The sequence below is a fragment of the Aricia agestis genome, chromosome 8, assembly GCF_905147365.1.
Source record: "Aricia agestis chromosome 8, ilAriAges1.1, whole genome shotgun sequence".
Lineage (NCBI taxonomy): Eukaryota > Metazoa > Arthropoda > Insecta > Lepidoptera > Lycaenidae > Aricia > Aricia agestis.
In genome coordinates, this window is record NC_056413.1 from 17651658 (window position 1) to 17678773 (window position 27116).

The 27116-nt window shown below is 37.6% G+C and overlaps 1 protein-coding gene across 1 annotated transcript in view; it reads left to right on the plus strand.

The window, feature by feature from the left end:
- The first annotated feature begins 4822 nt into the window (after positions 1-4822).
- LOC121729411 (innexin inx1) overlaps positions 4823-27116 on the plus strand; it is a 45892-nt gene continuing 23598 nt past the window's right edge. Inside the window, exon 1 of the mRNA XM_042117922.1 lies at positions 4823-5185. The gene's annotated coding sequence lies outside the window, so the exon portion shown is untranslated. The remainder of the gene's footprint in view (positions 5186-27116) is intronic.

Sequence of the window (27116 nt, forward strand, 5' to 3'; positions counted from 1 at the left end):
TATCTTAAGAACTGCGCTAGCTAGATAGTTGGAACAAATAACGTTTTTCTATCGCCGCTATAGCAATAAATACTAAAACAAAATAAAGAAAGTGTTTGGAGGAGGCTCCCATACAACAATTGCCTTAATTTGGCCTTTTGCCGTCAATGTAACCACAAAATACTCAATTGTATTTAAAGGGGTATGAAGATTTTTGTATGAAGCCTGGCCGACCTACTGTCCGCTAAATGTGCTTTTTCGCGTTCACGAATATTTTTTTCAAAAATGGATAGCTAACATCAATACAAACAAAAAATACTCTTGGAGAAAACCGCGTAAGGTGTCACATTTTGAAGATTTGAGCTGCCAAAGTTGCAATATCTTAAATTGGTAAAACTTTAGCAGCTCATATCTTTAAAATTTGACTCTTTACGTGGTTTTATCTAAGGTTATTTTTTGTTTATACTGATGTTAGCTATCCATTTTTGAACAAAATATTCGTGAACTCGAAAAAACACATTTAGCGAAAGTAGGTCGGCCAAAATCTTCATACTCCTTTTATTAATCACTATTCACTACATGTTATAAAACAAAGTCCTTAGTTCTGTCTGTCTGTAAGTCTGATCGTGGTAAACTCAAAAACCACTGCACGGATTTTCATGCGCTTTTCAATCGAAATAATGATTTTCGGGAGGTTTAGGCCTATTTTATATTTATTTATTTATTATCGCGTCTATGTGTGTCCAATAAAAATCCAGAAGCTTCCTCTAAGTATATCTCATTAGCATATCACCACAATTGTAAGCATTGTACCAAATTCAGGTTATTGCACCTCTATAGTGTATTTAAAATACTATACAGCTACAAAACAATTTTCAAAATCAGTCAATAAACGGTGGAACAATAATATAAGTAATCAAAGGGAAGAGTTTTGATAATAATGTGATGATACATGGCCTAATTATAGTGATGATGATGATCAGTATTTAAATTGACACATTAACATTTAAATATGCTTTTAGTTGTTGAAATAACGCCATAATTGCCGAACACGTATGCCGTATCTATAAGGATTCAAGAGTTCTATACAGCACCTTCGGAAAGAATTTGCGCCGAAGTAATACCCTGGGGTATTACTTCGGCGCAAATTCTTAATTTTTGGTAGTTTAAGCTTGAAATCCTTCAGAAAAACGTAAAATAACTATGTGTTTTAATATAAATTTCAAGGGGTCCCATCGATTTCTCATGGATTGCATCATCAGATCACCACTTTTATGATCATATTACTAAATTTGGGCTACATCTCATTCAACAACAAAAAGATTTTGTAAATCGGCCCACAAATGGCGGAGTTGTCCGCGAACCATTATAAAAAAGTTAAATACATCCTCCTCCTTTTCGGAAGTCGGTTAAAAATTAGCCTAAGTTACTCCTTACTACATCAGCTATCTGCCAAAAAAAGTCCCGTCAAAATCGCTCCAGCCATTTCAGAGATTAGCCGGAACAAACAGACCGACAGACAGACAAACATACAGACAAAAATTTTAAAAAATGTTGTTTTGGTGTATGTAGCATATATACATTCATATGCATGTAGTAAAAAACAGTTCTTTCAATATTACAAACAGGCACTCCAATTTTATTTATATGTATGTATGTATGTATGTATGTATGTATGTATGTATGTATGTATGTATGTATAGATGTATAGTTTATATGTATAGATGTATAGATTATTGAAGTGCGAGAGTCTTAACACATTTATTCTCCCTAGCAAAGATTGCGGACACGTCGTGCGGCCATAGCTCATGAGTTTACACCGACTGTTGACCCGTGGTGTGCTGCGGGACGCGCGAAAAACTATCTATATTAAATTATTTTGTAATCTGTCATAACATTATATTAATCGACTTAAAAATTGGGAAAGGTTACAAGTATAGCGATGTAATATGTCTAGAAGTAGAGTTTGGCCTCCTTTTCTTTCTATGACCTAATTTTGTCAATAGCTAAACCTGGGTAATTGACAACTGGATAAATGAGAAAACTGTATAGTGAGAGTAATAGCTAGGACCCGTCATTTTAAGCTCCCAAAACCTCTATTAGCGAGAAATAGAAACCTCTGTTAGAGAGAGTCGTTTTTCTCTCATGGACATGGACATGAGCGAGACTGCTTCTTTTCTATACCTCTACAGAGTGTTACAAAAATAAGTGATAATACTTTAGGGTATGTACGTGTTCCTTTTAGAGAGTTCACCGTGAAAGTAGCAGCGCTGGAAGACCAAAATTTTTTTTCACTTTTGTATGGGGAAACTCGTGACGCTCGGGCCCTTGCCCATACAAAAGTGACAAAAAAAAATCCGTCTTTCAGAACTGCTACTTTCACAGTGAACTCTCTACAAGGAACATGTACACACCCTAAAGTATTATCACTTATTTTTGTTACACACCGTATAAGCGACAGTCGAGGTTTATTTTTTTATTTACATACCCAGTAACAAATGAGAAAATCAATTACAACATCTGCTGCAATTAACATCTGCTATTTTATGACTCATTCTTAACTTTCGTTAAACTTCCTACCATTGTTTTTGTATAGTTTTCTCGTCAATAATGTACCCATTCTATTTCGTTGAGCTAAAAAACGTTGTTTTTTATCGCATTCTTTTCGAACGGACTTATTCAGTTTATAGTTAACCAATTGCGAAGGAAAGTTCTGTTCTGTATCATGTCCATAAAGTTAATATACCTAGCGGAATAGAGAAACAAAGGCCTGAGCAAGAGAGATGTCACTATCAGTAACACTGCGTGGTAAAAAGAGACGTGAATATGAAGGCACTTAAAATGTTCACAAAATACTGAATTCTGTTTATTATTATTATATAATGAATAATAAAATTAAAATAAACTAAATTATTAAGGGGGGGGGGCTCCGATACAAAAAACACAATTTTTATCTAGTTTTGCTCTATAATAGTACGGAACCCATACGGCATACCTAATGCTCATAATCGCATAATGAACCAATACAGCTGATTGAACTTATAAAGTCTTCAAAATCATTGTGCCTTATAAGAGCTTACAAACAAAGATAACCAGAGTAGGTACACACTCTTAAGCCTAATTACTCTTATAAGATATAACTGTTATCTTATAAGCTACTAGGTACAAGTGTCGGAGTAGCTTTACTTCAGTATGTTTTCTAATAAAGGTTAGAATTTTTTACTTGAGTATAAACGCTTGCAAGTGTATATTTTATAAGAATAACAGACTTTACTTGAGTATAAAATGCATTTTTCAATACTGTTAATAGTGCACACAGCACATCTCAAAACTATTATAAGTGCAGTATTCTTATAACGTACCTAGGCCTACGTGTGTTGGGATTAATTTGCTAGTTGGGATATTGTTAATTAACATTATAAAACAGGTCACCCGACAGGCCGTGTGATCGTTAAACTCTTTACTTAATTTTTTATTTCCCACCTAACTATTTATTTCGCGAAGCACATTGCCTTCGGAAAAAATTCGAATTCACGCGAGTGATGTCGCGGGCAACGAGTAGCGTCGATAATAAACACAGTCGCATCCCGAAGCATCTCGGTTCCCAAGAATTTCGGCCTCACAGGTAGCCACCGCCAGCGACTGGTTACGTTTCCGATATCGCTTACACTGCACCACACACACACACACACACACGTGTGCGACACGATGCACATCGTTCTCTCTCGCTCTAATGTGAATGGTGTTTAAGAATGGGGACAGTAATGCGGTGGTATGCTTCATGAATCAAAATATTAGACGCATTCCTCGTTGTGACCTATGTAATGTAGATTGGAGAGTGTTTTATAAACTTTGTAACCTTTCGATGTTTAGTTCTTTGATTTTCTGTCATTGCAACTTTGTGCTGTCTCCCGCTTTTTATGGGGAGAGAAAACTGTATACTTCCTACTCTTCCTATCTTCTTCTGATTAATTTCTTTGCGGATCCCAAGACAGCTTTAGCATGTCCCTCGGGCTCCCTGAGATCATGTCAAAGGGTTTTCGTGGTTGGATACCGCTGTCGATCCTGGCGACACAGGAGATACAGTGGTGGGAATGTGTGGTGGGCCAAAGCCCGTTTTAAAATCTTTTGGATTATAAAAAATTTGATACCTACTTTGACAAAACGAGCAGTGGCACATCTGATAGTATTCAGCGATTTTTATTAGACCTCTCATCTACTCAGCAGCTCTGTTTGAAAACAAAGTTCGATATAAAGGCTGACTAGACACAGGCGGTCCATACCCTGTTTTAGCTCCGTGTCCATACCTTATCAAATCCGATATCATCCACCGTTCATAGACCACAATATATAATAAAGTACTCTGTGAGGGAGATCGCAGACGGCACACTTTTTGCGCGGCCATGCAGATTGTATGTGCGCCGCAGACTCGATCACACAAAAAGTGTGTCGTCTGCGATCTCCCTGATATACCACAACTTATAAGCAATGCAGGCTCTGATCTCGATCGGTCGACTGGACATTAGAATTTTTGATTTAGGTTAGTTAAACTTAACCAGTGGTTAACCAGTTGGTCCAATTATAAACCGCAAACCTTTGTAATTTGAATACTAATTGTCTAACTTCAAGCCTAAATAAAAGTCGTATCGTATTAATATTGTAATACATTATAGTTTATAAATACTACTATTTTGTTCTTTTAAAGGAAAAAATATTAAACGGAATAAAATAAATGTTTTTTGATATGGCAATAATCAACATGGCAACGCGTCATTGTCAGTGTCAAACTGACAAATGACAGTTTATCTTAGCACACGCAACGGGCAATGAGTAATGACGCTAGTTATCCCACTTCCACTTATTGCGGAAGGCATTTACTTTCTCTCTTGTGCTCGCTCTTTAAAATATTCTCATTTTAGTGTTCCGTGTTGTGTCCGTAGTAAAACAAAATAAATTGGTGAGAGCGCAGTTCAGCCGTGTTTGGGATTTGTTTGCCCGAGAGACCTAGGTTGCGTATTGTGTAATGATGGTTCAAGTGTTAAATAATACTGACTGGGACATGAGGCGATCGTAGAACGGTTAGAAGGATCTGCCAGTAACATTTTATGTAATAAACATGAAGTCCTAATACGAATGTTCAGAACTTAGTGGTGAAGCGACAACACAAACTCTTCCACTAATTTTCGAGGGAAATCAACACTTATTGGTAAGTGAAACTGTTCCTGTTGCACAATTTTGTTCTATGGAGGGAAATTTTTGTCTAAAAAATACTTGCCTCATTCTAGTATCTCAAACTTGGAAGTGAAACTATGCCAACAAAACAAGGTGTTTAGTCAGTATAATCATAAAAATATACTATTCAATTAGGTTAATATAATAATCATTATGGTTCACAAATTTATATTAACATCTCTGAAATAATTGTCTCTTTATATTGACTAACATAGCGCTAATCTTTGTCAAAATATCCTGCATTCTTATGTAGGTAGTGCCAAGTGCAAGAGAGATGACATGATATTCAACCAAAAAATACTTCAATAGGACATAGGTACTGGAAATATAGCCTTAATTTCTGGATTAAATTACAGTAATAACAGTTTTACTGTATCTTGGTGGGTTTTCTTTAAAAGCTCTGATTTGATATATGACACAACATAACATAGTTTAGTGGTTAGAGGATTTGTAGTGACACTAACTACTTTGTAAGTCATAATTCTTAATGCTTCAACTCCCAAGCACCCACATGCGGCTGGGATAGCAATAAATAAGCTGTTATGTCTGGTTTTCCATGACCAAGGTATAAATAAGAGGTCAATACAGTCACAATTTATAATTAAAATCTACAAAACACTAAGACATTGCAAAGCTATTATATATTTTGACCTGATGTTTTGCAACAAATTGCACCATTAATTCATCAAGCCCCATACGGTCACCGGTGACCGAGACACTAGAAATTCTATTGTGTCTCGTTTTTCCACAATCAACGGGTTAAATATGTAATTTGAAATATACATTGTTTAACTAAATCTTTTTCTACATTACTTATTATCTTTTTGTGAATTGTCTATTGTTAATAATTATTTAAAAATATAATGTGACCAAGCTATCTACAGTTTAAATACAAAATCAGTCATTATTTTCAGACGGCATTGCTTTTCATACATCAATGGTTACTTTTATTCAAAATCTCAGACTGAGCCGAGAATGTTTACCAAAATTATTTTACTGAGTAAAATATTATGTGACAGGATTTTTTATAGACTTATTTAGATCTAGACTTGTAGCATTAGTAACTGCGTGAAAACTGTAAAATATATCCATGCAATTAAGACAATCAGAACCAAACTTCCATACTCTACTTCTTGCCAAAGAATTGGTGAATGGTGATGAGTGATGAGTGATGACACACTGCCAAATAGATTAAAAAGGTCAGAAGCCTAATAAGAAATTATTTGTTTTAATAAGAAAAAGAAACAGAACTCAAAAATCACCATCTGGCTGAAACCTAACTTGTCAAGAGGAAATGACGAAGAAAAAACTCAAAGGTGACTGGCTGACATGGTGATCTATCAACGCACAGCCCAAACCACTGGACTGATCGGGCTGAAATTTGGCAAGCAGGTAGATGATATGACATAGGCATCCGCTAAGAAAGGATTTTGATCAATTCTACCTCCAAGGGGTTAAAATAGGGGATGAAAGTTTGTATATAATAATACTTCTTAACGCGAGCAAAGCCGCGGGCAAAAGCTCGTTGCACCATAAAATTGAATGTCTAGGGGCCCACTTACACCAAACCATATTGTATATGTACCAAGTAACTATCCTTATTTTAGTAACAAGATAAGCAGTCACAAAGTCCATGCAACTCTCAGTCCCTAGTTGGATCCAGCGAGCATACGAAATATTTTTGAAACATGGCAGCGAAGTCGTGCTTGCGTAATTCATGTTCATGACCACACCGCAGCCGCCCGCCGCTCGCCGGTATCCCAAACCTCCGTGTAATTTGGTCCATCCTGCTCTCGCTTTAATCACCTCTAATGGTACACTCGCCGGTCTGGTTGTCTCCTGGACCTTACTGCTACGTAGTAAGGCCCAAAAGTGGCAGCGAGCAGCACGCCCCGGCCGCCCAAAAGAGAAAGGACCGCGCGATGGGATTTCCCGACTTGTAAATACGGCTCAAGTAAATCTGGCGAAGCTGGCATTTGATAGACGCGTGCGCTCGCCCGAATATTGCCTTGCGGTCAATTTTTTGTTTATTCCTAATAATGTATTATCAACTCGGACTGGATACCCGTAATTTATTTTTTATTATATAATTGCTACGTCTGCCGTCTGCGTCATAACCGAAATTCTTGGCACCCGCTCGGACTCTACATCGCAATTTTTAATTATTTGCCGTAGTAATCGTTTTTACTTGAAGGACTTGAGAACGGTCCCACGAGTAGGCATTACTGCTAACAAATGCTCATTAACACACTGTTCCTACAACAGTAAAATTTTAAAGTCCATTGAGATGTCTAACAGGATCATTGCAACCTTTAAACGTTGTTCTAGAATTGGTGTCAAATGCACGTTTTACAGTCGAGGATTTGCAATGCAAATGGTCGTTGCTTTACGTTATTGCATGCCACATGGTAAACGAAGCCGGTCTGAAATGCAACACCAGTCCGGACCCGTGACTGGATCACCTTGACCGACAGAACCTGGTGTCCTTACCGAGAATTTCCCGACTGCCATTGTCTATTCCATGGTCGATGGTCTCTGAAGGGCAAGGGCCCAAATGTGACCAATAAAGGTTGGTTTCCGGTATTTGCGATCAGAAATGTATCCATAACTGCAAAGGTACATTATTTTAAATAAATTATAAAACACTAGATGTCCCGCGCGGCTTCGCCTGCGTAAATTAGGAATTTGACGGAAACCATACATTTTCCCATAAAAAATGTTTCCCCCGTTTTTTCCACATTTTCCTGAGTTTCTTCGGCCGTATTAGTCTTAGCGTGTTAATATAATATAGCCTATAGTCTTACTCGATAAATGATCTATCTAACACTGAGATAAATTTTTAAATCGGACCTGTAGTTCCTGAGATTGACGCGTTCAAGCAAACATACTCTTCAGGTTTATAATATTAGGAAGGTATAGATTTTTTTAAATTATCGCTTGACAAACTCGAGTCTCGATTTAAAAGACTATGAAATGGTATAATATGGTAGTGATGATGATGATGATGATGATGATGAATGTAATTTGCATAGTAGCATATGCTTTCTGTTCTTAAAACAACGCCGAAACTCCCAAACTTGTATCTATAAAGAATCAGGAGTTCTCTCAGCACCTTCGGAACCACGGTATACCAGGTATATCTGGGTGCAAAATCTTACTTGTTGGTAGCATATGCTTAGAATACTTGTCATGAAACCGAAGTCACCACATGTTTCCCTATAAGTTTTGAGGAGTTCCTCGATTACTTATGGATCCTTCATCAGATCACCGCGACGCGTTGTGGTCGAATAACACGTCAGCCACGACACGAATTTCGCTTTGTGGTATTTCTGTGATTGCCAGAACGCGTCGTGGCCGTTTTCACTATTACCACAACGCGTTGTGAGCCATTTTTTCGCTCACTGAGCGTTTTCGCTCTTTGAGCGTAACATATATAATATAGATTCTTGATCTTTGGTCGATTTTAGTTTTAAAGTGCATAATGCATTACTAAATGCGTCTATCGTGAAATGTACCGCTAATAAAAACATAACGAGGAAGAGGTACACAAAACGATTGCTATTGTCGAGTACTTGTAGTTTGCTCAGGGGAGTTATGAAGATTGACATAAACAAAATACGGGCTCGCTACAACAGAAAGAAAATAAATAGACACACGTTTCGGTAGGGTATTTTGGCATTTGCGATTGATCGTCGTCAAAGAAAATGATAATATATAAACGGCCAAGTGCGAGTCGGACTCGCGCACGAAAGGTTCCGTACCGTTATAGAGCAAAATAGGTCAAAAAACATTTTTTTGTATGGGAGTCCCCCTTGAATATTTATTTTATTTTAATTTAAATATTATTTAGTACACGTCATATAATTAAGGATTTCGTGAAAATTTCAAGGGCCTAATTGTTGCCATTATTTTTGAAATCGAGGCAATTATTGAAATCGAGCAAAAAAGGCCGAAAAAATCACGTTTGTTGTATGGGATTAAAATTGAAATTATTTGGTTTTTAGTATTTGTTGTTATAGCAGAAATACACAATCTGTGAAAATTTCAGGAGTCCAGCTGTAGCGATTCTTGAGATACAGCCTGGAGACAGACAGACAGACAGACGGACAGGTCAGACGGACAGACAGACGGACAGACGGACAGACAGAGACAGACAGACGGACAGGCATCGAAGTCTCACTCATAGGGTCTCGTTTTTACCCTTTGGGTACGGAACCCTAAAAAATAATACACGTGTAAGAAATCTGATAAGGCACTGTTGCAGATAACGCAACCAGGTTCTAAAGTGGTAGTTAATAATTATTTTTTACTGTCACCTTCAGCTCTTGCAGTATTCGGTAACTAGCGAGTAGCGACCAAAGCTTTCGACACAATGGGCATAACCTTGAAATGAGAAAAATTCATGTGCAATAAATAACGACCAATTATTGTCCTATCAATATTATGCCTGTTATATTATGAAGCTGAAGTGGTTCCAAGGTTTTTTTTTTTTTTTTTTTTCTTTAATTAGGTTCACCGAACAAGATACAATTCACAATACATGCAGTTATAAACAATAGAGTATAAAAATGACTAATACTAGGGAATGTATCTCTCTACTCGAAGTGAACACAACATGCACATAACAAAATAAAAGAGTTGTGTCAACTAAATACTAAATTAAATACAGTTAAAAAAAGAAAATATTTGGTATGGAGATACTGAAAGTCTTGAAAAAAATCATGAGATAGTGTTTATTAAACGTAAACGTTTATTAAATGTGCGGTTCCCTCGCGAACAAAGTTGCGAAACATCTAAAGTCTTTAATGTTCCGTATGCCGGGAAATCTCATAGATTCTCAACCCAACCCCCGCCATGTTCTGCGGTAATCAATTAGGAAATGCCAATGTAAGATAGAAAACAAAAGATCGCGCAAAAGTATCCTTCGATTGCAGCATCTCTCCGAGCGAAAGTGAGCTCTAACTAGCGCAGGTAGAGTCGAGTCTGGTGTCGCCTTTTAAAAAATAACTGGGCATTGTGCAAGAAATTTAAGATACCGCTACTCGACACAATCTAGAACAGCTATATTCAACCTGCGGCCCGTCGGGACTTTGTCAGCGGCCCGCGTGAAGTTAAACCATTTTGAAATTCACGCTCTAGTAGCAAAATAGTGCAAATTTTCCACTTTTAAATGGCTAATTTTACTTACTTACTTACTGCGGCGCAGCGACCCAAATTGAGTCTTGGCCTCTGACACAAGCACACGCCATTTATTTCGATCCTGTGCGACATCTTGCCATGATCCGGCTCGTAACGCCAGGTCCTTTTCTACCTCATCCCTCCAGCGGTATCTGGGACGGCCTACCGGTCGTTTGCCAGTCATTTGCCCCGCATACGCTTTTTTAGCCGCTCGGTCATCATTCATTCTTTCTACGTGACCGAGCCAGCGGATTCGGTGAGATTTGTATTCCCCGATAATATTGGGCGTTGCCACGAGTTTTTCAATCTCAAGGTTTTTCCGTGGCCTCCAACTGCCATCTTCATCCCTCGTCGGTCCGAGAATCTTGCGCAGTATTTTTCTCTCAGCTTTGTTTCCTCCTTTTGAGTTAGGGTCCAAGTTACACTGCCGTATAAGAGTATAGGTCGAATTACAGTTTTATATATTCGTATCTTTGTACCTCTACTTAGGATCTTGGACACTAAAATTCTATGGAGTGCCGCACTACACCGAAGAGCACTTTGGATTCGGATGTCGATCTCATCTACTCTAGAATTTGTGTCGGTTATAGTGCAACCTAGGTACTTAAACTTAGCTGTTCCTGTGTATGAGATGTTATCTACTAAAAGATCTTCAGGTGGTCGTCGTTTATCTTTGTATCTCCGCATGTGCAAGTATTCAGTTTTGCCATGATTGATTTTAAGTCCGACTTTATTGGCTTCCTTCTCAAGGGTCCTTACCATATCCACGACATCAGACTTTTTCTCACTCATGAGAGCCAGATCATCTGCATAGCCTATTACTTGATGTTTTCCATTAAGCTGGACGCCCCTGTCAAGGTCTGGCTGTCAAGGAAATGGCTAATTTTGAAGAATGTTATTTTTAGCCCTAAAAATTTGGTTTGCGGCCCGCGATACCAAGACCAAAACTTGTTTGTGGCCTGTATAAAAAGGTTGAGTACCACTGATGTAGAACATCGGTAGCCCTGCGAAGTTTTCTCTCTAATAAAAGTAGGTTGCGCTCTGTCGGGTTCTTGAGGTGATATTTTTTGGTCTGCGTCTTGTTTTCCCACTTTTATCCCTAACACTCATTGTTTTTCAGCTTAGATTTCTTGGAAGTAAGCGGTTTTCCGTGCATAATAATTAATATCATAACCACAGCTTACTGCACAGTGCACTGCGATGAAAGCAGGAAAATGCCCATAGTAACAGTTGCATCAAAATACCTCACCGGTCATGTTGGCGTATGGTTATGTGTGGTGTACCAACTAGGGCCACAATCCTGCATCCATTTTCTAAAATTACACAATTTCATTGGCCTGATATTTGTTTATCACGCGGTAACCGTACATTTTTCCGCAACGCAAGAATTATTTCCTGTCTACCAAAGTATCTCCATTAATCATACTAAATTTCATCTAAATCGGTTCAACGGTGCGTGAATATATACTGACAAGCAGACATGATACAAACAGACGTTCGTATAACATCAATAAGCACTGAGGGCCGGGCCGGGCCGGGACACAAAAACACGATACGACGTCGTGTCGTACCACGATGCGGCCTCGTTTCACGATGCGACGTCGTGTCGTGGGAAACTACGACGCGCGTCGTAAAAAACTGCGACACGACATCGTACGACGTCGTACGAAGTCGCGTCGCGTCGTAGAAACTTACGACAGTTGTATTCAAAATTCAAAGAAGACGCATCGTGAGTTTCTACGACGCGACGTCGTGCCGTGTACCGTGGCACGTCACGATGTCGCGTCGTAGTTTTTTACGATGCTCGTCGTGGATTCCCACGACACGACGTCGTTTATTTTTTTGTGTCCCGACTCTGACGGACGACATTTCAGCGTGATTGTTTTCGCGCATGCAACTGAAGATCTCACGGTACATTGAGCATTGTGCTCACCTTCTGTGGGTGAAGGTTGGTCTGTAGTCGGTATTGGTTACAGGTGTGCTAGCATTGTTACAGTCCAATAATAGAATATATTTACAATTTATTCGGTATGTCTCATGCCTAGAATTGATTTGAGAAGCATACACTTACAGTGCTGGCACGCAAAAAATCCATAGGATCTATTGACCAAATATACCAATTTTTCCATATTATTTTGGCAAATATTAATGTTCGCGAGACGAGTTACAAATCTTTAATAGGGGCTGGCATGCCATGTATGGCAAAAGCCCTTTATTTAAATAAGGATAAAAAAACTTTAATAATGAACATCAACTTATTAAACTTTATGACTAATACTGCCATGGTTCAAAGATGAACTACAGTTGAACCAACATGTGGTTTGACATAAAAATATATTTAGCAAGGTTTTCAACTGCAGCTATGTAATATTAAAGTCAGTGTGGTGACTTAACAGCTAGCATTGGGTGGGCTTGTATCTAAAATGTCATTGCTAACCACACGCAGACTGGGTCAAACGCTTACCTTATACATATTAATTTCATGGATAAAAAAAATTGGTAATAAATATAGTATTTCTTCTTTCGAGTGTTCACTGTTCACTACACTAATAACTTTAACTCTTAATTATGCTAATTTAAAATGCATGTTCCCATGGCTTATCGTTCCGCATTATAATTTCTGACTTTCATTTTCCATATTTTCATTGTTTAATTTTGGCAACATTTTGCAAAAAAGTCGTACGTTTAATTTTTTATCTGATTTTGTTTGGTGAAAACTTGTTGAAACAAAACATCATACAATGTCCCGGAAACTGCTCAATATCCATTCATTAGTATGGTTATGTATGCGCGATAGGTCCTGCCAAAAACAAAACTGAAGGTTACTATCATAAAATTCAGTTCAGTGGCTAAAACAGAAACTTAAGGCTTTTCGTTCACCGCCACCGGCACGTCCAAAATTATAAAAAAAACGGCCAAGTGCGAGTCGGACTCGCGCACTAAGGGTTCCGTACCGTTATAAAGCGAAAAAATAGTGTTTTTTGTATGCGAGCCTCAATTAATTATTTATTTAATTTTAAATTTATTATTAAATATATTAAACTTCGAATAAAATTAAGAATTTTGTGAATATTTCAAGTACCTACCTGCCATTAAGGATACAAGTGTTGCCAGTAAAAAAAGCCAAAAAAAATTAATTAAATATTAACTTTGTTTTTTTGTATTTGTTGTTATAGCGGCAACAGATTATCTGTTGCCGCTATAACAACAAATACAAAAAAACAAAGTTAATATTATTATGTGAAAATTTCAGAAGTCTAGCTATAGCGGTTCTTGAGATACAGCCTAGAGACAGACAGACAACGAAGTCTCAGGAATAGGGTCCCGTTTTTACCCTTTTGGGTAGAGAACCCTAAAAATGGCACTATATTATGGTTTTATTTTCTATCGATTGGTCTAGCGAGTAAGCGACCCATGCCGCCGGCTTTGTAAGCTGGAGCGGCGCGGGCGCATTTATTTTATAAAATGAAAATGTTATAAAATAAATTCTTTAATAGAATTTTAATGACTTATAAATTGCTTTAAATTGCAAAATAAAGGCGTACTCTATACTCCTTAAGTTCTACGGATTGCAATTGCAAGGTCGTCGAACAATTTGTTGATATTAGTTCTAGATTTGATATCGTACTTGTCTTTTAATTTTGTCGTAATTGTGATGTACACTGTACACTGCACAACCTTCTTAGTTATATTTCTGTATTGACGGTACGATAAATCATCATGCATTAATTTCTCATTGTTTGAAATTATCGACATATTATCATAACTATATTGGTTTACTAATAATGTTAGTATAATTAGTACGTAACAATACATTATTTGTAAATATATTATGTATAATGTAGAGTTCTTACATTTATATCACCTGCTGTTTTATAGTCATCATCACCCCGAATCATTAGTCTTTTGAAGTTAAAATAGATCTTTACTTTTATTGATAAAAATTTAATCTATGGCTTATCCATAATATTGCTGGCAAGTAGCTTATTTAAGGTTCCGTACCCAAAGGATAAAAACGGGTATAAGGGGTATAACTAAGCCTACTGTTGACGTGGGAGAGCCATGCTTCGGCACGAATGGGCCGGCTCGACCGGAGAAATACCACGTCCTCACAGAAAACCGGCGTGAAACAACGCTTCCGCTGTGTTTCGCCGAGTGAGTGAGTTTACCGGAGGCCCAATCCCCTATCCTTTTCCTTTCCCTACCCTCCCCTATTTCCTTCCGTACCCTCCCCTATTCCCTTCCCTACCCTCCCCTATTGCCCCTTAAAAGGCCGGCAACGCACCTGCAGCTCTTCTGATGCTGCGAGTGTCCATGGGCGACGGAAGTTGCTTTCTATCAGGTGAACCGTTTGCTCGTTTGCCCCCTTATTTCATTAAAAAAAAAATACTGTTACAGTGTACTAACAGAGTTGCGGGTAACGCCTAATTAGTTTTAAAAGCCTTTATAATATAGAACTATATTTTACTTCACTGTTGTATCTACTTCGCTCTGCAGATTCTGTTTTATAGGGTTCCGTACCCAAAGGCTAACGGGACCCTATTACTAAGACTTCATTGTCTATCCGTTTGTCCATCTGTCTGTCTCCAGGCTGTATCTCAAGAACCATTGTAGCTAGACTTCTGAAATTTTCACAGATTGTGTAATGTGTATCTGTTGCCGCTATAACAACTAATACTAGAAACAAAATAAAATTAATATTTAATCCCATACAACAATCGTTAATTTTGCTTTATACCAATAATGGCAATAGGTAGGTACTTGAATTTTTCTCAAAGTAAGTACTTAGTTACTATAATATTGTGTACTATAATATTTAATAATAATATTAAAATAAAATAAAAAATTAAAGGGGGCTCTTATACAAAAAACACAATTTTGGTCTAATTTTGCTCTATAATGGTACAGAACCCTTCGTGCGCGAGTCTGACTTGCACTTGGCCGATTATCTTATTAACCTTATTAACGTATTACTATTAGGCAAAGCAATATGGCTTAGCTTTAAGCTTTGAATATATCTTTTAATCATTTAGGCATCAACGGTAACTTAGTTTGTTAACAGTAACTCTTTAGTTACAACTCACCATAAAGTTAATATATAGGTATATTAACTTTATGCAACGTTTTTTTTATCATTATGTTCGCGTGGTGATGCCATGGCACAGTGGCAATCAAACTGGCGATACCAGCGACGCCAGGTCCCCCATAGCTCTAAGAGTCGGTTTGAACATGTGTCGCCACATCTAATCAAAAGGATCTTTAAATTTCTTAAATCATTTCAAAAAGTCCCTGGTTCATTAATTAACGCGAATGTAGAGACTATAGTTTATGTAGTACGATTGCCTACGCAGAATGCCCTAATGATCGGGGGACTTGATTGCTCTTCATCAATTGAAAGTGACAGGGCAATTGGCCAATTCGGGCCGATGCACGCGGCGCTGCATCATGCATTCAGCGCTAATTGTCTCAATAGAGACACAAAGAATCGCTCAATCAAAGAATCAGAACCTATCAGCGGGTGCGTACTGAGATTTCTTACGTCAAGCAGCTAAGTATAGAACTGATTTTTATTATTTTCTCCTTAATAATAATTAAATTAATTAAGTGTAACAATATAGTCGACAAAAGTGTGTGTGTGACAAAAGTAGGTAAGTGTGTTTAATAAATATAAATAAATAAAAAAAAATATAAAATGTATTGTGTAAACTAAAATACTACAATTATAATAATATCGTGTGCTTTATGAATATAACTTGTATATTATTAAAGAAACAATATCCCATGCCTTGGCTTGTTTAGGCTGTACTTGTTTTGGAATTAACAATGCAATATTCATAATATAACATTGTTTTCACAGCAAAAAACTTAGTAAGTACATAGTTACATGTTTTGAAATAATATAATATATGCAACCTTGTTTAAAAATAAATAATACAAGTACTTTAATTTGTAGGTTGCCTAACTATTTCACATTCGCGGTAAACAATTAAACTAGCATTAAAAGTTGCAATTTTGATAATGAAGTCCAAGTGTTATTTAAATTCTTGAAACCCTTTAAAATTTTCAACAAGTCATATTCTCAGATTGGATATTAATTAACTTAAATTGAAAATCTTTTGTTACAACCTTTGTATCAAAAGAACTGAACACAATTTTCTTTCCTAAAATAGACTGCTAAAATCATTATCCTTCTTTTGGCTTCGCCATAGTTGGGTAAAAAGAAGCCCTCGATCAGACTAGTTCTGACACCTTGTCTTCTGAAGTTTTCTATTTTAGTTTAACGCTTTCTCAAACTGTAAACATCCAAATAAACAAATGAATGTTTATTTACAAAACCAAGATTAAAAAGATATTTTCATCAGTTAAAACTTAAAGCCGCTGATGTAACAGTGATGAAATTATTTTATCCTACGTTTTGTATATAATACTGATATTTGTCATTTATGCAACATATTCTTCTTAACGCGACACAAATATAAGAAAAGGCACGTTAGTACATCAACCAACAGAAAAATTAAAAATTGCAATTTGTAACTTTTAAAATTATGGAAATAATGGTCATTTTGGTAAAATTGTTACCGTGTTCGTTTTTCACATTAAATTATTTTTAATATGCTTTCCATTCTTCCAGCAATTAAGAACAGAACCTTGTTTTTTTGTTGGCGATAATACTAATGTAGTAAGTGTAAAAAAAAAGAGGATGAGAAAGAGAGAGATAAAAATGAAATTAAGAAGTCTCTAAACTCAATGGCCAAATTAAAAGCGTTTGTGGGCTCCATTAAAAAAAGTACTTCATCGTGAAAGAATAATCGAGGATAAAAACACCCTTTCTCGGATCAAGGCTTCGTTACAAACAAATCGGCAGGCTTTAGCAATGGAGGCTTTTTTGAGGGAACCATCTACACAAACACCGGCAAATAAAAACAAAAGATATAGGGCCGATCTCGGGCAAGTGCTGCCGCCATAACTCAGACTGGCCCAGAACCCCCGAAGATCATATAATAAATGCCTTCCTCGAGTTCCAGGCGATAATAAGAGCAAATAAGACCATAAAGCTCTTGACCTGCAATAAGATCATGCAGGCCTATCAGTGGAAAAATCAAAAGCTGTTAGAAGTGAGACTCGAGGATGCAAAAGCTGCCATATACGACAATGTCACCTCCACAATAATTGCCGGGGCGATGACAGGGCAGTATATGGCGGCATTAAGTGCCGACTGCGGATTCGTGGTCCTGGACGAGGATAAGACAAAACGCACGGGAACACTCAAATTTATCACAAAATCTGAGGATCCAATAGTGGTGATAGCGGAATGTACCAGAATAATGCTGGAAGACAGGATACTAGAAATGGCAGAAGTCCTATCTGGGGGCCCCGAATCCAGCATGGACTGGGACATATTCACGAAACCTATCAACTACTCGTGGGCCAATGGGGTTCCTGGATGTGGGAAGACAACTTGGATCATTAATAACTGCAATGAGGAAACAGACGTTATAATAACAACGACAATCGAAGCAGCCGAGGATCTAAAGCAAAGGCTATCGCTACGAACTGGCAACAAAGTTAAAGATAAAGTTCGTACCATGGCCTCTTTGCTGGTAAATGGGACAAAAATAACCTACAAAAGGTTGACGAGGCCCTCATGAACCATTTCGGCTCAATCGTCATGGCGAATCAGTTAACAGGCGCCAACGATGTCATCCTCATTGGATATATTAACCAACTTCCGTTTATAGAGCGTGAAAACCTCTTTAAACTTAATTACACTCGTCCAAACCTGGTAACCAGCATCACCCAGGAGTTGTCTTGCACACACATGAGCCCTATGGATGTGGCATACGCCTTAAGCATGGTCTATAATAACATCTATTCATCGAAGGAAATTGTGCGGTCCCTAAAGCTAATGAAGTATACAGGAGCGAGAATACCTAAAACCGATCTAAATACACTGTATCTTGTTCACACACAAGAGGAGAAAGCAGCCCTCACTAATACAGGCTTTGGATCGGGAACGGACTCTCGCGTCCTCACAATCCATGAAGCTCTGGGATTAATGAGTCCTTCGGTGATCATCATACAGACCAAGTCCCGAAAGCTGGCAATCCATGACAGCGTTCCTCATGCGGTTGTAGCTATTTCCCGGCACACTAACACCTGCGTCTATTACACTGACACTGATGGAGACGCTGTGGCAAGCTTCATAAAAAGAGCCACGGAGGTGTCAACCGAACACATAAAAGATTATAACATAAAAATTGCTATAAAAGACGGGTAGATTCGACACAGAACAATATCTCTTTAACACCCTAGAAACTCCACCCAGCTTGAGTGACCCCTCTCCACCAAGCCAATGTCACAACATCTAAAGGCTGTCATATTTTGGATCTAATATTTACGAAGTACATATAACTGGCCTGCAAATAAAACTGAGAATCGTTCAATTTTTAAAATCAAAGAACAATAAAGTCAAGTCTATGCGCCATAAACTTCTTATAACAACACTGATTTATCAACTGTGTTATACTTGTTGCAGGCCATTTACATAATAATTACTGATTCTTTGAAGAATCAATTATATGAATTGTGTTAACAGGTCTTGGGGTTAATTTAAATGCTACATGTATGTCCTATTAAGTCAAATCACCAGTTGAGACGTCGATAGTAATATTTGATTCCCCTTTTGACTTATTGACATTGGCTAACAAAGGTAAAATTGCTTTAGGACCAAATTTATTTCTTAGGGTTGCGGTGTATTCCGCGTGTCCCGGACCCCGGTGGCTCTGCCTAAAGTGGAAAAGCGGACAATTGCTGGGGTTTTTGCTCCAGTTGAACCTACAATTCACAGAGTAATTGCTCCAAACTGCAGGAGATCCTAAAGCGCATTTCCCCAATAGAAAAAAGGACCATTTATAATACTAGCATAGGCATTTGGTGTGGCCAGTTACTCCCTCCTTGAGGACTTTTCTTTGGCCCTTTTTTAAGGTTCCGTACCCAAAGGGCAAAAGCGGGACCCTATTACTAAGACTTCGATGTCTGTCCGTCTGTCTGTCCGCTTGTCTAACTGTCTCCAGGCTGTATCTCAAGAACCGCTATAGCTAGACTTTTGAAATTTTCACAGATTGTGTATATCTGTTGCCGCTATAACAACAAATATACTAAAAACAAAATAAAGTTAATATTTAAGGGGGGCTCCCATACACGAAAAGTGATTTTTTTGGCCTTTTTTGCTCGTAATCCATTTCATATGGCAACAGGTAGCCACTTGAAATATTCACAAAATCCCTTATTATATTCTTACTTTAATACTTAATAATAAAATTAAAATAAAATAAATAATTAAATCCCATACAAAAACACTTTTTTTTCAGTCTATAACGGTATGGAACCCTTCGTGCGCGAGTCCGACACGCACTTGACGCACTTGATGAAAATAGGGGGCAAATGAGCAAATGGGTCACATGATGGAAAGCAAATACCGTCGCCTATGGACACTCGCAACATCAGAAGAGCTGCAGCTGCAGGACCCTTCCCGAATTTAGCTGTCAATATATTATATGCGAAAAATTTCGGCTCGATCCCTCTACTAATACTCGCTCTTTGGTGATTTAAAACGACTTTTTGAATCAACAAAGAGCATCAAAGTTAACAATTTGTAAAATTTAGTTAACTTTGCTGATAATTTTATGAAATAGGTGTCAAGCAATTCATCTTTCAAACATTTTTTAAAAAGCCACGTCCAAGTATTAAATGCAATAAATTTTATTGTACTCTTGGGGGTTCGCCACGATTTCTTACGACAATGCGATTGACGTCGGTTGCAACATTTCCTCAGTGTGTCGTAACGAGGCTGTCGTGATAGACTCAAGGATCGCCAGTAGCATTAATGCAAATAACCACTTCTACGTCAACGACTTTTATGTTGTTTACCTGTGATCAGACAAGCATAGGCCCAGAGAATACCTTTTGGAAGAAAAGCTCCAAGATAAAATAGAGGGTGTAGGTTCAACTTCAGTTTATGTGTCTAAACTCTAAACACACTAGGCCGAAGTTACGCGGCGGAAATTCCGCATGATTGCGCCCGCAATGTCAAACGCATACAATATACGGACGGAACGCGACGGAATAGTGTGCCATCGGTAATTTAAAATACATTGCGGACGTAATCATGCGGAATTTCCGCCGCGTAACTTCGGTCTAGTGTGTTTAGACACTTAGGCTGTCCATCTTTCTAATCTTACTCTTGGTCCTTTTAAACTACCAACGGTAAAAGCGTTGCTCGTACATTTGATACAGTCTGTGTGTTCGTAGCGTCGTGATTTGTTTTAAGTTAAAGCTAATAGAGCTTCTCCAAAAGTAACAAGGTTGATAGACGATAGTATTGTCGGTGGTAACGTAAGTGGCTTATGGAATGTTATGGGAGTCGGAAAATTATTATTTACATGTTTATCTACTGAATAGGCTAACATTTCGTGAATTAATGAATTGTGTACTAACAAGGCTAGTATCACATAAATCATATGTATTTTGTAATTTTTTATAATAATATTTGTAATTCATATGTCTTGGGAATTCGTCAATGTCGTTTCATTGTTCAGTTTAATTCATTATTTCGTGTTTTTTTATTCATTTTGTTCTCGGTATCAGGTATGTCGACAATGACGACTAACACGGAAATTGTAATTACTAACTGTACCTTCGTTTCCTAATTTTTTATCGAGTAAACCAGTTGTTTAATTACTCAGCGTAATGACTTCTACATTCCACTCAATATTATTAATACTTAATAGGCAACTAAGATTTTAGTGGTCCGCGGGGTACCCCAAGGTGCTATATTTATCTCTTCTTGTTTCTTATTTCTATAAATAGAGAACAATATATTTTTAGTAGCTCTGGTCGTCCGCGTAAAAGTAAATTTAATTTACATTTCATCGAGCTGAAGGTCTTCTCAAAGCAAAGGCTAAATTTAAGCTAGCAATCGCAACTTTTTTAGTGTACATTTTAAAAAGTTTCTAAGGTTATTAAGGCGGCGCCTTGATAATTTGGCTGTAGCGATATCGATTTTTCTCAGCAATGACTAAAGCTTAGAATTTACGAGTAAAGTTCATTGTCAGTATTCATCATGTCTTTGTCTTTGAATTACCCATAGCATAACACGAGTGGTCAACAAAAACAAAAAAAAAACAATCAAAAATACCTCTGTAAAAAAAGGGATTCCTATTTTGCCAACAGATGAGAGTGATTTAAGCTTTTTTTTTATTGAAAGCAACTTCCGTCGCCCATAGACACTCGCAGCATCAGAAGAGCTGCAGGTGCGTTGCCGGCCTTTTAAGAGGGAATAGGGTAATAGGGGAGGGTAGGGGTGGGAAGGGAAGGAAATAAGGGAGGGTAGGGAAGGGAATATGGGAGGGTAGGGAAGGGAATAGGGTAGGGGATTGGGCCTCCGGTAAACTCACTCACTCGGCGAAACACAGCGCAAGCGCTGTTTCACGCCGGTTTTCTGTGAGAACGTGGTATTTCTCCGGTCGAGCCGGCCCATTCGTGCCGAAGCATGGCTCTCCCACGTGTAACTTCCAAAATTTATACACGAATCCAAGAAAACAAGCAATCTAAAACATATCCAACACGGTTTTTTACTTTAACGCGGCGTCACCTTAAAATAATAATTTACTGTAGGGAGCTTGAATAAAGTTTTGGAATTTGAAACGTTTATCTCCGTAAGCACTTGTCCCAATTTAAACGCTTTTCCAGCTTTTAACTTATCTTCCGGCGGGTTGTAACTCAAAGCCGTTAAAAATTAATTTATAATCTCACAAAGTTTTGTGACATACCTCGTTGATAAGTGTTCAATAAGGGGTAATGCATTTTTAAGAGGCCATATTGGTATCGTGAACCAGCCTCGCCTAACGACTTATCTAATAACAGGGGGGCCTAATTCCAATTGTGTAATCGCTTTCTTGGTTCTATTTCACGCTTAAAGTCGTGAACAATAATTGCACATATAACGAGAAATCGACGCATGAAAATATTATTAAGGTTAGGCACGATAAGTTACTATAGCTGTCCCGGCAAACGTTGTTTTGCCATAAAATACTCTAACGAAGCTAAATTTATAAAAATCGCTAGTTATTCGACAGATAAGGATAAAAAGTGCAAACTTATTTAAGCAAACCCTATTTCTATATTAGTTTCTTATGAGCGGAACTGTATGATTCAACAATATCGTTGATATGAATAATTATTATGTATCTAGTATTACGTCATTGAGATGATACTGCTGGTATTAATTAATACATAATGTCTGCACTTGGCCCAAAAACCTTGGGTTACATAACGCATAGCCATTAAAACTGCGTTTTAATAGTTTGGATAATTATTAGATCAATACATATTTTTTGTGGCACTCGGGGACTGCCGCTGGATAATTATTAGATCAATACATATTTTTTGTGGCACTCGGGGACTGCCGCTGGATAATTATTAGATCAATACATATTTTTTGTGGCACTCGGGGACTGCCGCTGGATAATTATTAGATCAATACATATTTTTTGTGGCACTCGGGGACTGCCGCTGGATAATTATTAGATCAATACATATTTTTTGTGGCACTCGGGGACTGCCGCTGGATAATTATTAGATCAATACATATTTTTTGTGGCACTCGGGGACTGCCGCTGGATAATTATTAGATCAATACATATTTTTTGTGGCCTCGGGGACTGCCGCGCGTTATAGCTATTGCACAGGATTTTAATCAACCTATGCAATTATAATTCGCATACGTCTAGTCGCACGCACACAAACACCGTGGTCCGTGCCACAGTCTGGCACCGCCGCACCGCTGTGCCGGACGGAGTTAGGGTATTTTCGTTATGGAACAATCTTAATTCGGTCGCCGCTCTCAAAGCTCGCGATATAAAGTTAAGCAATAGTTTTTTACCATTATAATAAAAAACAATTGCAAAACAACAGCATGCAGTTGGTTTCAATTCATATGCACTATCGTCCACCATTGTCCATTACCTCGGAAAATATTCCCGCGCGATAAAAATAATGAACGCACAGGTAACATTTAGTTATAAATATAATATCGTTGCCTTCTAATCTTAATTGGAACACCATTAACCATACCAATATAGGTTTATATGTTTATTTTATAACGCTTATGTGATAAATGATAAGAGTGCGTTGACCCCGGATTTGCTATAGCAATAAGTTTGCACAAGTTATCGCGATCAATCAAATTCGTCCCACATAATATGAGTTTACATAAAAAATTGTTATCAATAAGTTTTGCAATCATCTTGGTCGCCATTTTAAAAGGAATTCTGGGAAGATTTCCCGAGTGAGGTGGTAGATCAGCCTGAAACCATATTATTTACCAGCTGAGGTTGGTATGGTTACTTTGTCAAACAACTTAGTATAGAGCGATTCAGGACTGTAGCGTTTGAACGCGTATTTTGAAATATGCGTTTTTAAACCTCTAAAAAGCAAACAGTCCAAGAATTACAAATGTTCCAATTAGAAATTCGAAAATGCGTGCTGGCTGCCCAACCTTTTGTCACGATATAGCGTGATAATCCAAAATGTAGGCAGGGTTCCTCAACCATTATAATAGCATGTCCTGTATACGTCGGTCGTTGATATCCGTTATGCACCGCAAGTGTCACGCGGTTAGCATGCGGCACGCGTCCTACGGCGCTGGAGCGTAGGACGCGGTAGGACAATGGCCGGTCACCCACGACCCACGTCTCGTGGGATAGCGTTCTAAGTCAAGTCGATTGTGTCTCGACTGTCGATTGAATGGTTCATAGACTTTGGTTCTGATATGATAGTGTAAAGAGTTTAGATTTAATGGTGACTTAAAATCCTTTACAAATGAAGAATAAGGCGGGAGTCAGGAACTCAGGACTAACTATTAATATGTGTTGCTGTCGTTTGCTGTCAAATGGCTATTCTAATGTATCATAGATAGCAACATAATATTATATCATGTAAGATTGTTTTATAATTAACTTTATATTACAATTTTTGTTTTAAATTTCTTACATGACCTGCTATTATTAACGATAATTGTTAATTGATATTAATAGTACCTATTTCTAATTTTCCTGTTTGAGAATTTGATTGGTTAATTATTTCCGCCTCATAGCGGTTGCAAAATTGCTTTCATTTAATTTGTTTTATTTAGTCTATTACATTCACCTTACCACTATTACAATTTACAATAAGAATTTAATTGCTAATATTATTGTGGAATGAATATTCAAAAATATTATTGAACATGATTCATTCGCCTTGTAGAGAACTTGGACGATTTACTGCGAAATTGCATCATATTATCTAGTACAAAATTAACATAATATTATTCATTTCTTAACACCAACTTAATACTTTATACGAGGGCTGCTATTTATGTATCCGGAACTGGCCACTTACAAGAACAATATTTAAAAAGTAATTACAACATTTGAAAATAGAACTCTTTGGTTGAAGAATACATTTTGTTTCATGTGACTGTCAATTATTTTTCCATTGTGGCGTCATTTTGAAAATTGCGTGTCTTCATTTGCCATGGATTTAACGCGTGAACATTTTCGTGCAATGATTTACTACGATTTTCGGCGTGGGCTAAATCAACAACAGTGCTTTATTCAACTCACCGCAACTTTTGGAGATGAAGCACCATCAAAAACCACTGTTTATCACTGGTACAGTGAGTTTAATCGTGGGCGGTCTATGCTCACGGATGAAAATAAAGAAGGTCGCCCAAAAACAGCTGTTGTCCCACAAAATATAGATGCTGTGCGGGAACTAATAATGCGTAAACGTCATGTTACATATCGCGAGATAGAGGCGTCCTTAGGCATAAGTATGACGAGCATACATAAGATATTACACGAACATTTGGCTGTAAAAAAATATGTTCGCGTTGGATTCCGCACAACTTGACAATAGATCAAAAACGGGCTCGTGTCGATTGGTGCAAAAAAATGATAAAAAAATACAACCGTGGTACGTCAAAAGCCGTTTATAATATCTACACAGGTGATGAATCTTGGATCTATGCATATGACCCCGAAACTAAACAACAGTCAACGGTGTGGGTGTTCCAAGATGAGCCGAAACCAACAAAAGTTACTCGTGCAAAAAGTACTTTGAAGCAAATGGTCGCCTGTTTTTTTGGAATTAATGGACATGTGGCTACAGTGCCATTAGAGAATCGTAAAACGGTTAATTCTGAATGGTATACGACCATTTGTTTACCAGAAGTCTTTGAAGAAATAAGAAAGGACAACCGACAACGCAGAATCATATTACATCACGACAATGCTAGCTGTCACACCTCAGCTGAAACAACTCAGTTTTTGGAGGGTCAAAAGATCGAATTGACTGGTCATCCGCCGTACAGCCCTGATTTGGCACCTAACGATTTCTTTTTATTTCCATACGCGAAGAACAAATTACGTGGTCAACGTTTTTCGAGCCGCGAAGAGGCTGTTGATGCGTTCAAAATGCACGTTTTGGAGATACCTCAATCAGAATGGAAAAAGTGCTATGAAAATTGGTTCCAGCGTATGCAAAAGTGTGTCGATCATCGCGGCGAATATTTTGAAAAGCAATAAAACCATATTAAATGATATATGTTTGTTTCTTTTTTTAATTCCGGATACATAAATAGCAGCCCTCGTACTTATTAAGTATATTTAAAATTTAGTTAAGTAATGAAGAATTGTCATCTCATCAGAAATCGAACAAACTTAATTTATTTTACGTCGAAAACCTAACTTGAGGTCAACGTTTTGATGTGTCCTCTTTGTCTTTAATATAAGATTAAGATTATTTTAATTTGCTTTGACTATGCTATGCTGAAACAGATAAAGGCACAGCACTTCATATTTATTTAATTCTTGAACCCTTAGCACCATGGGGTTTTAGTGGGGACACTCCCGGAGAGTCCATTTCGCTTACTTTCGAAGCATTTCCCAGTATATAAAAGCACCTCGTTGTAAGGAAACGTTGTATGTTAATTAAACTGTTGCATTTTTATCGTGGGCTTTGAGCGCGGCGACGTGGCGGCGACCGAATCAAAAATTCCGTAAGGCATCCATTACACGCTCATACAAGCGACAGTCAATTCCGTCAATCATGAATTATGTTTGACTGATGGACTAACGAATGGTATTAGACGGTCACTCAATTCTCTTCAGTTTTACGTCAGTCAAAGTCAAAATTTTGAAAGGTATACGCAGAGTAGACAGAATTATAGAGTATGTCGACTTAGAACTGATGTTGAAATTTTTAAATTTGACGTATTATGACGAAAATCGTCGCTAGGGTTGACTTGTTACCTACGAATTTAAAACTATGACATATTCGCTGGACGTGTTCCTCTTTGGTCGTATTGTTGTTTGTGTTTTGGCACATGCGATTAAAATTGTCAGAATCCAATTTTGAAATCTTTATTTTTAATACATATTTAAAAATAAATTAAATCAGCCAGCGTGAGGCACATTCCATTTATAATCCTAGTGAAACCTGACGAATTTGACAGATATTGAAACCTGTCCGTCTCTTTGCAGTCGAAATACTGGTAGTTATGTCTATTGTGGTATACGTTTCTAATTTTTTTCCTATTTTGTCAGATGTGACAACACTCACTCAAAATTCGTGACTGATGGTTGCATGATGCAAAAATCAAAATATCCAGATTTTCGTCAGTC